Genomic DNA, 8,666 nt, shown 5'->3' with positions numbered 1-8,666 from the left:
GTTTTTTATTGTGCTATTCTTCCCACAGCCATCACACCTCTACTGATTCCCTTGCTCTCTGGCACTCTTGGCCTATACATCTGGCTGATCTGTTGAGTCCAGCCATCAGTCTCAGCTGGGAGTATTTTTTCTGCCAGAATTGGTGAGCAGAGTATGCATGGCAGATAGACAATACTGGGCACATATCGCTGAAGTTGCTGAAAGGGGAATTTGTGGAATTGAAGCGGGCAATTTGTCACAAGGACTCTAATGAGTCAGTTGCCCTGGAGAATGTAATTAGCATTTCTGACTTCAAGTGCCCTCTATCGTAGGTCAAACATGTACCAGCTCTGAGAGGAAAAACCACCTCCCCAATGACTCTCACCTACTTCACCAAGATTTCCTTTCCTTTCAAGCATTCTCCTCCAAGGCCTCATTGGTCTAATATGAATCATCCCTTGCCCTGATGTTTGACAGGGACCTTATGAAGCACAAGAAATGTGGTAACACTGAATGTAGGTGGTTTAAGGAACCTTAGTGAAGGCCATAAGAACTTCAGTGCACAGCATTCAATGTTCCTTTCTACCTTCACTTCCCTCCCACCCACCCCCACTTCAGGGAAGAGGTCACAGAGATAGTCAATGATCACATCAATAGTGGGTCCATGATCAAAAGCAACCTAGGACCAAACATGAAAGATGACGGTAGGACAGGACAAGAGTGGTAGAACTTAACAACCAGCATGTCTTTCTCTCTCTCTCTCCCCCCCCACCCCCTCTCTGTCTCTCCTATGGAATACAGAGAAGGACTTGAATCTATACATAGCCATTAGTAGAATCACCATGAGAGGTAAGCCAGGATAGCGGTTGAAACAGAGATCATAAAATTTTCTTCTCTTAGAGGTTCGGACACTGATGAATTTCCAGTTCCAGTTCCAATCTAGACTGGAAGCTGTTGGCCACGTCGGTGGGTGCTCATGGATCACCACTGAGAAATGAAGAGAAATAGATGGAGAACCCAGGCCTTCCCTCTTAAGGTAACCATAGAATGAAAATTTTTTTCAAAATAAATGTAAAGAATATTCATTCACTTCATGAAATAGCATCAGTTTCACAAAGATTAAACAATTTATACTCAGTTGGAACCAACTAAAGTAGCAAGTAAGAAAGATTCTAGCATGTAAAAATTTCATGAGTTTGAGAGATTATGAGGTCTAAAGTGTTAAAGTTGATAAAGTGACCCTTTTGCATCTCCAGTATTCTCAGAACATTAGGAAACATACCACAGAAGGTCTATTTAGCTAAAGTTATTCCTTAAATTAAACCTCTTCTTCCTTAAATTGTGATGAATATTTTTTTGAAATCAAAAGAGCTTATCCCACAAAAAGATATGCAATAACTTAAGATGATCAGCTAGGATCCAAGACTGAACCCAGTATCCACTCAATGTATCTATATGCATGAAGCAGAATGTGGGGAGTCTGTTTTAAGCAGTAGACTAGATATTTGCAGGTTTAAAGATAGCCTCACCAACTTACCGAGGCCCTGAGCGACTTAGTAGGACCCTGTCTCAAAATAAAAAGGGTTGGAGATATAGCTCAAAGCTCAGTGGTTAAGGGTCCCTGAGTTCAATCCCTGGTACCAAAAAAAAAAAAAAAGTAGCAGTCAAACATCAAAAATGAATCCACAGTTTAAGAAAACACAAGAAAATAAGCTACTATGAGCTAGCAGAAATAGTAATAGATTTAGATGATTTAAGATTTAAAATACTGGCATCTTCAGCTATAGAATATAAATGATTACTAATAAGCTACATTAAAAAAATAGATGTTGGAATTTTAAAAAGATGAACAAGAAGCCATAAAATTGAACAGGTAGATTTGAAAGAGAATTCCTAAAATTAAAAAGTTAATATCATTGAAATTTAACATTTTATAAATATTTGATAAGGCAAGGGTAGGCTGCTCTAACAATAAGACACAACAATAATCCATTGGTTTAGAGGAGACTGAAGTTCATTTTTCCTCTCACATAAGAGACTGAGAGAATATTCAAGATCGGCATTGAGCTGTCCTTCACTTGGCAATCAGGGGTACAGTGTGCTGCTCTGCCATTCTCTAGGTCCTTTCTTTCAACATTTTGGGGTTGTAATGGATTCCTGCTAATTAGAAGGGAAAACACAGAATGAAGGAGGCTGGTCAGGCTTTGCATTTCCATCTGGTAAGTGACATACATCTTTTCTGTTTGTGTTCCTTTGGCAAGAACTTATACCTAAGTGCATCCCCAGCAGTCCCTACCCAACCCACTCACCTCACGCAAGCACTGACTTACTTTCTGTAACCATAGATTACTCTGAATTTTCTTGAATTTTAGATAAACAGACTTATATGGTATATAGTCTTTTATTCCTTAATCTGCCTTCTTGAAGTCAGTACAGTTATGTTTAAGCTAATTCATATTTTTGTCTACATTAATCATTTATTCCATCGTATGTCTGTACCACAGATTTTGTATTTGTTCACATGATGACTAGAACAATACTAATACCAAATGGACTTGTCAACATATACAGAAATTTCCACCCAACCATAGAAGAACACATATCCTTCTTAATAATACACAAAACATTCTTCAGTGTAAGTAACATATTAAGTCACAAAATAAATAAGTTTAAGAAGACTGAAATCATACAATGTATCTTTTGTGATCACAACAAAATGAAACTAGAAATCAATAACTGTAAGAAAATGGTGATGTTCATACTGTATGAAAACTAAACAAGCATTCTTGAATAACCATTGGGTCAAATAGGAGATCAAAAGAGAAATTTTAGAATATCACAAGACAGATGAAAAGAAAAACATAACATACCAAAACACAGTGTGCAGCAAAACAGTACTCAAAAAGAAGTTTACAGCAATCAGCTTCTTCATTAACAAAGAAGAGTGAACTCAAATAAACAATCTGACTTCACATCTCAAGTAACTAGAAAAAAAAAACTAAGCTAAATTAGTAGAAAGAAGGGTGGAAAATAAAGATTAAAGCAGAAACAAATGCTTAAAACATTAGAAATAATGAACAAAACAAAAAGTTGTTTTTAAGAAAAGATAAACAATATTGACAAACCTTTGCTCACTAAGAAAAAGAAATAAAATTTAAATAAAGTCAGAATGAAAGAGGAGACATTACAATAGAAGCCTCAGAAATGAAAAGAATTCCAAGAAACTTATAAACAATTATGAGCCAACCAATGGGATAATCTAGGGATTAATGCCTAAAAACTGACAGCCTACCAAGACTGAATCAAGAATAGAGAGCCTGAAAAAAAAATAGTGACAAATAAGGAGACTGAATCAAAATTTAAGAACCCCAATAAAGAATATGTGGGTCCCATGAAGCCTAGGCTTTAGGGATGAATTCTAATGAACATTCAAAGAGTAATTTAAACCATTCCTAAACTCTCCCCCTAGAAGAGAGTACACTTCCAAACTCATTGTCTGAGGCTATATGAGTCTAACACAAAGCCAGACCAAAGCACCACAAGAAATGAAACTAAAGAATGATATCCCTGCTGAACATAGAAGCAAAATTCATCAATAAAATACCAGCAAACCAAATTCAACGGCACACTTAAAGGATCACACATCATGGTGAATGGGATTTTACCCCTGGAATGTAAGGATGGTTCAACATATCAAAATCAATAAATGATACAACCACATTAACAGAGGGCAAATAAAAAATCACACAATGATCTCAATAGATCATAAAAAGCATTTGATAATTCAATATCCATTCATGATAAATTCTCTCAAAAAGCAATATAGAAGGTATTTACCTCAACATAATAAAAGCAAGATATGAAAAGCTCACTGCTAACCCCATTATCAACAGAGAAAAAATGAAAGCTTTTCCTCTAAGATCCAGTGCAAGGCAAAAATGCCTTCTTTGACCACCTGTACTCAGCATAGTACTGTAATATTGAGAAAAAAGAACAAAGCTAGAGTCATCATACTTGCTGACAAACATACAGTAATCAAAACATTATGGTACTGGAGTACAAACAGACATACAAACCAAAGAAAGACTGAAGAGCACAGAAATAAACCAATGTATTTATAGTGAACTGAGCTGTGATAATGGTGCTCATGGGGAAAGGACCATCTCATCAATAAGCAATGCCAGAGAACTTGTTGTCCACACACAAAACGATGAAATCTCATGCAATTTAAAAAATCAATTAAAAATGTATTGTAATCCCAGCCTCTCGGGAGGCTGAGGTAGGAGGATGGCAAGTTCCAAGCCAGCCTCAGCAAAAGCAGGGCACTAAGCAACTCAGTGAGACCCTGTCTCTAAATAAAATATAAAATAGGGCTGGGGATGTGGCTCAGTGGTCCAAGTGCCAGAGTTCAATCCCTGGTACCCCCTAAAAACAATGTTTTAAAGACTTAAATGTAAGATCTAAAACTGTAAAAAATATTAGAAATAAACTTAGGGGGAAAATTCTTGATATTCTCCGGAGCATTTTTTTAAAATATGGCACCAAATGCACTGACAAAAAAAGCATATAGACAAGTGGGGTTACATCAAACCAAAAAGATTATGCACAGAAAAGTAAACAACAAAGTGAAAGGTTAACCTACAGACTGGAAGAAAATACTTACAAACCATATGTTATGGTTTGTATATCATTTGTATCCACCAAGTGTCCTTTGTGATTAAGGGCTTGGTCCCCACAGTGGACATGTTGGGAGGAAGTAGAACCCTTGGGAGGTAGGGCCTAGGGGAAAGTCCTCAGATCGTTGGGGGCATGAGGTAGTTTGCATGCAAACCCTTGTCCCTTGGTAGTGCTTTAGTTCTCATGGGAGGAATGTTATAAAAGGAATAAGCCTGGCCTGCCCACTAGTCCTCTTTTTATTCTCTCTGCTTCTGGTTCAAAATGTCACCATCTGCTTGCTTCTACTTGTGTACCTGCCATTGCAATCTGCCATTATGTGACATAGCCAAGAGCTAAACCAAAGCAGTGCCATGCCTTGAACATCCAAATTAGTGAACTAAATAAACCTCTTCTTCATAAGTAGCCTGTGTCAGGTATCTCCTTATAGTGATGAAAAGCTGAATGATGTGTTTAATAAGAGGTTGATATCCAAAACATAGAGGGAAGTCATACAATCAATACCAATAAAATATAATAATTTAATTTTAAAAAGAGCAAAATTCCTGAATAGATGTTTCCCAAAAGAAAGCATAAAAATGGTAGAGAGGTATATGAAAAGGTACTCAGTCTCACTAATCATCAGAGAAATGGAAATCAAAACCACAATGAGATATCCCCTCACACTTCTTAAGATAGATAATTATAAAACAGACAAAAAATGATAAGTGTTGGCAAGGATGTAGAGAAAATGAGACCCTTGTACACTGTTGATAGGAATGTAGTTGGCACAGCCATTGTGGAAAACAGTATGGAGGTTCTTCAAAAAGTTAAAAATAGACCTACTACATGAAACAGCAATCTCACTACTGGATATATATCCAAGGGAAGGGAAATCTATATGTTGAAGAGATATTTGCACTCGTGTTCATTGAAGCATTGTTCACAATAGCCAAAGCATGGAAACAACCTAAATGTCCATTAATGGATGAATGGCTAAAGAAAAATGCACACACACACATACACACACACACACACACAGAATCTAAAATAATAAAACTATATAAGAAAGGATTAGAACAGGAATTTCTAGGGGCTGGGGTTGAGAGGCAATAGGAATAATATGGGTTGAAAATATAGAATTTAGTTACACAAGATTTTGAGATCTAATATACAGCATGATTGTTAACAATATTCTTATACATGTGAACTTTGCCAAGAGGATGCATCTTAAGTGTTCTTAGAATTCATAAATTAACCAAGTATTGGAATTTGTAATGCTTTTCTAAACATGGTGAAAAATCTAATATACAGCATGATTGTTAACAATATTCTTATACATGTGAACTTTGCCAAGAGGATGCATCTTAAGTGTTCTTAGAATTCATAAATTAACCAAGTATTGGAATTTGTAATGCTTTTCTAAACATGGTGAAAAATCCAGAAGGAACAGAAGAAAAAGTTGAAAAATGTAATGATGTAAGAATGCAAAATGGCCATGTGTACCCATGGTACATGCCAGTAATCCCAGCACCTCAGGAAACTGAGGCAGGAGGATCACAAATTCCAGACTAGCCTGGTCAAATTAGTAAGACTGTGTCTCAAACTAAAATTTAAAATCAGAATCAGGGTATAGCTCATAGCCAGAGTACCCCTGAGTTAAAAAAAAAAAGTGTACCAGAATGGATGAATGGCCATAATACTACAAGTCAAACTACAAATAAAAAGTTATAACAAATGTTGATATGTATGAGAGATAAGGAAGACATTAATATACAAAGAATTTTTGTACACTACCAGGATGACTATAACAGAGTAATTGTTTTAGGTTTACTTTCCCATAAACAACTACAAAACTTGACAAAATTTATAGCACAACTGCTTTCTGACATTAGCCCTGGGAGATAAAGAATGGCTTTGTCCCTTGGATTATTTTTTTAACACAGAGAATTGGAGCCTAAGAAGAGAGCATTAGTATTCCTGGGAATGATCGTTGTGAATGGCAAAGCCATTGAGATTTGAGGGCAAGTTACTCTGTAGGAGTGAGCTGTAGAGAGGAATCCCCCAAATATACATGAGGTTGCCCTTGGGTCCTTGACTAAATCCTAAGCTGGGTATTCATAAGATAAAACTCTAAGATTCTTAATAGAAAATCTGCTTGTGAATTAAAAGTTTATTAATGGTAAGAGCACAATGTTAAAGAAACACTTATATTTTTATCCCAGCTAGAATAGACAGACATTAGTGAATATCCAGGAGATTGGGGTGCAACCCTGGAAATACTATGACTAGGGTTAATAGTAAACAACACTATATTAAAAACTAAAATACGGCCTTCCTAGGTAGCCTAAAATATAGCACCAGTGTGATCCAAGTGACCCACCAACAATTTGAGTGCCTAGAAGAAAAAAAATTCAACATTCTTTGTGAGCCATAACTCAATCCAGAGCCTCTACAACATATTACTAGTAATATCCAGTAAATTAAACAAAAATTACTAAGTATCTGAACAAATAGGAAATTGAGATATAAAATAATTAATAGAGGCAGATGCAGAAATGATACACATTCTATAGTTCAGGAAACAGCATGTTAAAATGATTAAAATTAGCACATTAAAAGAAAAGAAAATAAGGATGAAGTAGAGCATTTCGAGAAACAATTAAAATCTGTAAAGTGGAATCAAATTGGACAAAAACCTAATAGATAGGTTTAATTATAGACAGCTGGTAATGAGTAATATAATTGATAACCTCAAAGATAGATCACCACTACCAATGCCACTGTACTGGTATTCCCAACTTCAAGGACTCCAACTGTTAAGAACATGATGGAGATGCAATTCATGATATGGTTCACATTCTTATAAGAAACTTTCTAAATGGAAACAGAACAATTACACTAAAGTCATGATCTTTACCTCAGTCATAACTCCTGTTTCAATTCATTCTTTAACTCTGAGAATATGTAAGAAATGACTTGACTTTACTGTCTGTCATGTGGATGCCTAGGCCTACCGGAAGGTGTGCCTTATTTCCCAACTGAGAACAAGTGCTCCAAGATTGATAAGATGGCTAAAATGCTGCTTCCTGTTCTTACCCACTTCAGTGTGAAAAGCATCACTGGGACTGGAGTTGGGGCTCTAGGTTACATCATTAGCAGATTTGCACTCAATTATCCAGAACTAGGGAAAGGCTGTGTGCTCATTATTAATGTTGCTCCTTGTACTGGATGCTGGATTGACTGGGAAGATTTCTCTCAAGCTTGACAACCAATATTGTGAACATTATTTTGACTTATCACTTTGGACAGAATAAGATTGATCCCCCATTATGTTTCCCAAGAGACATTTCAGTGCCCTTGAGTTTCAGAAATAGCTGAAGGTCAACCTAGATCTTCTTCCAAACTACAGGCTGCATATTGCCTAAGATAACAACCAAGAAAACCTACAGCTCTTCTTGGACTCCTATACTGGATGCAGAGACCTGGAGATTGAAAGAACATACTGGGCCAAAGTGATAACAGATTAAAAACACTAAAGTGTTCTGCTTTACTGGTGGGAGGGGATCATTCACTTGCAGTTAAGGCTGTGGTTGAATGGAATTCCTGCATGAATCCTAAATTATAACTTCGCTAAAAAAGATGACAGACTGGAAGACTGCTCCAAGTAGTTCTGCCAAATAATCTCACTGAGGCTTTCAAGTACTGTTTCTAGGGAAAGGAATGGGCTACATACCACCTGCCAGCATGCCCAGCTCACCTGATCACTAACCTACTCAACTTGATATCACTTCTGGAGAAAATCCAACTGGCCTGTCACCAGCATCTGTCAGATGGACTCAAGAATCCTTTGAGTTTCCTGATGTCCTGGATACCAGAGGTGTCCTGATAACAGACACTCTCCCCTTGGGCCATGCAAGTCCATCCTTCTTTAATTGACCATCCCATAATACAACATATTGTCCTGTAAACTAGCCTCTGTTGTCTTTAACTCATGCATGAACACAGAACCTCTTTCTAGCAGCCTGGATTTA

At 36.7% G+C, this 8,666-nt stretch overlaps 1 pseudogene; it reads left to right on the top strand.

The window, feature by feature from the left end:
* Positions 1 to 7,437: 7,437 nt before the first annotated feature.
* Positions 7,438 to 8,403, top strand: LOC113197226 (protein NDRG3-like; annotated as a pseudogene).
* Positions 8,404 to 8,666: the final 263 nt, after the last annotated feature.

The sequence above is a fragment of the Urocitellus parryii genome, chromosome 11, assembly GCF_045843805.1.
Source record: "Urocitellus parryii isolate mUroPar1 chromosome 11, mUroPar1.hap1, whole genome shotgun sequence".
Classification (NCBI taxonomy): domain Eukaryota; kingdom Metazoa; phylum Chordata; class Mammalia; order Rodentia; family Sciuridae; genus Urocitellus; species Urocitellus parryii.
The sequence above is the reverse complement of the archived record's forward strand: the minus strand, read 5'-3'. Positions and strand labels throughout refer to the sequence as shown.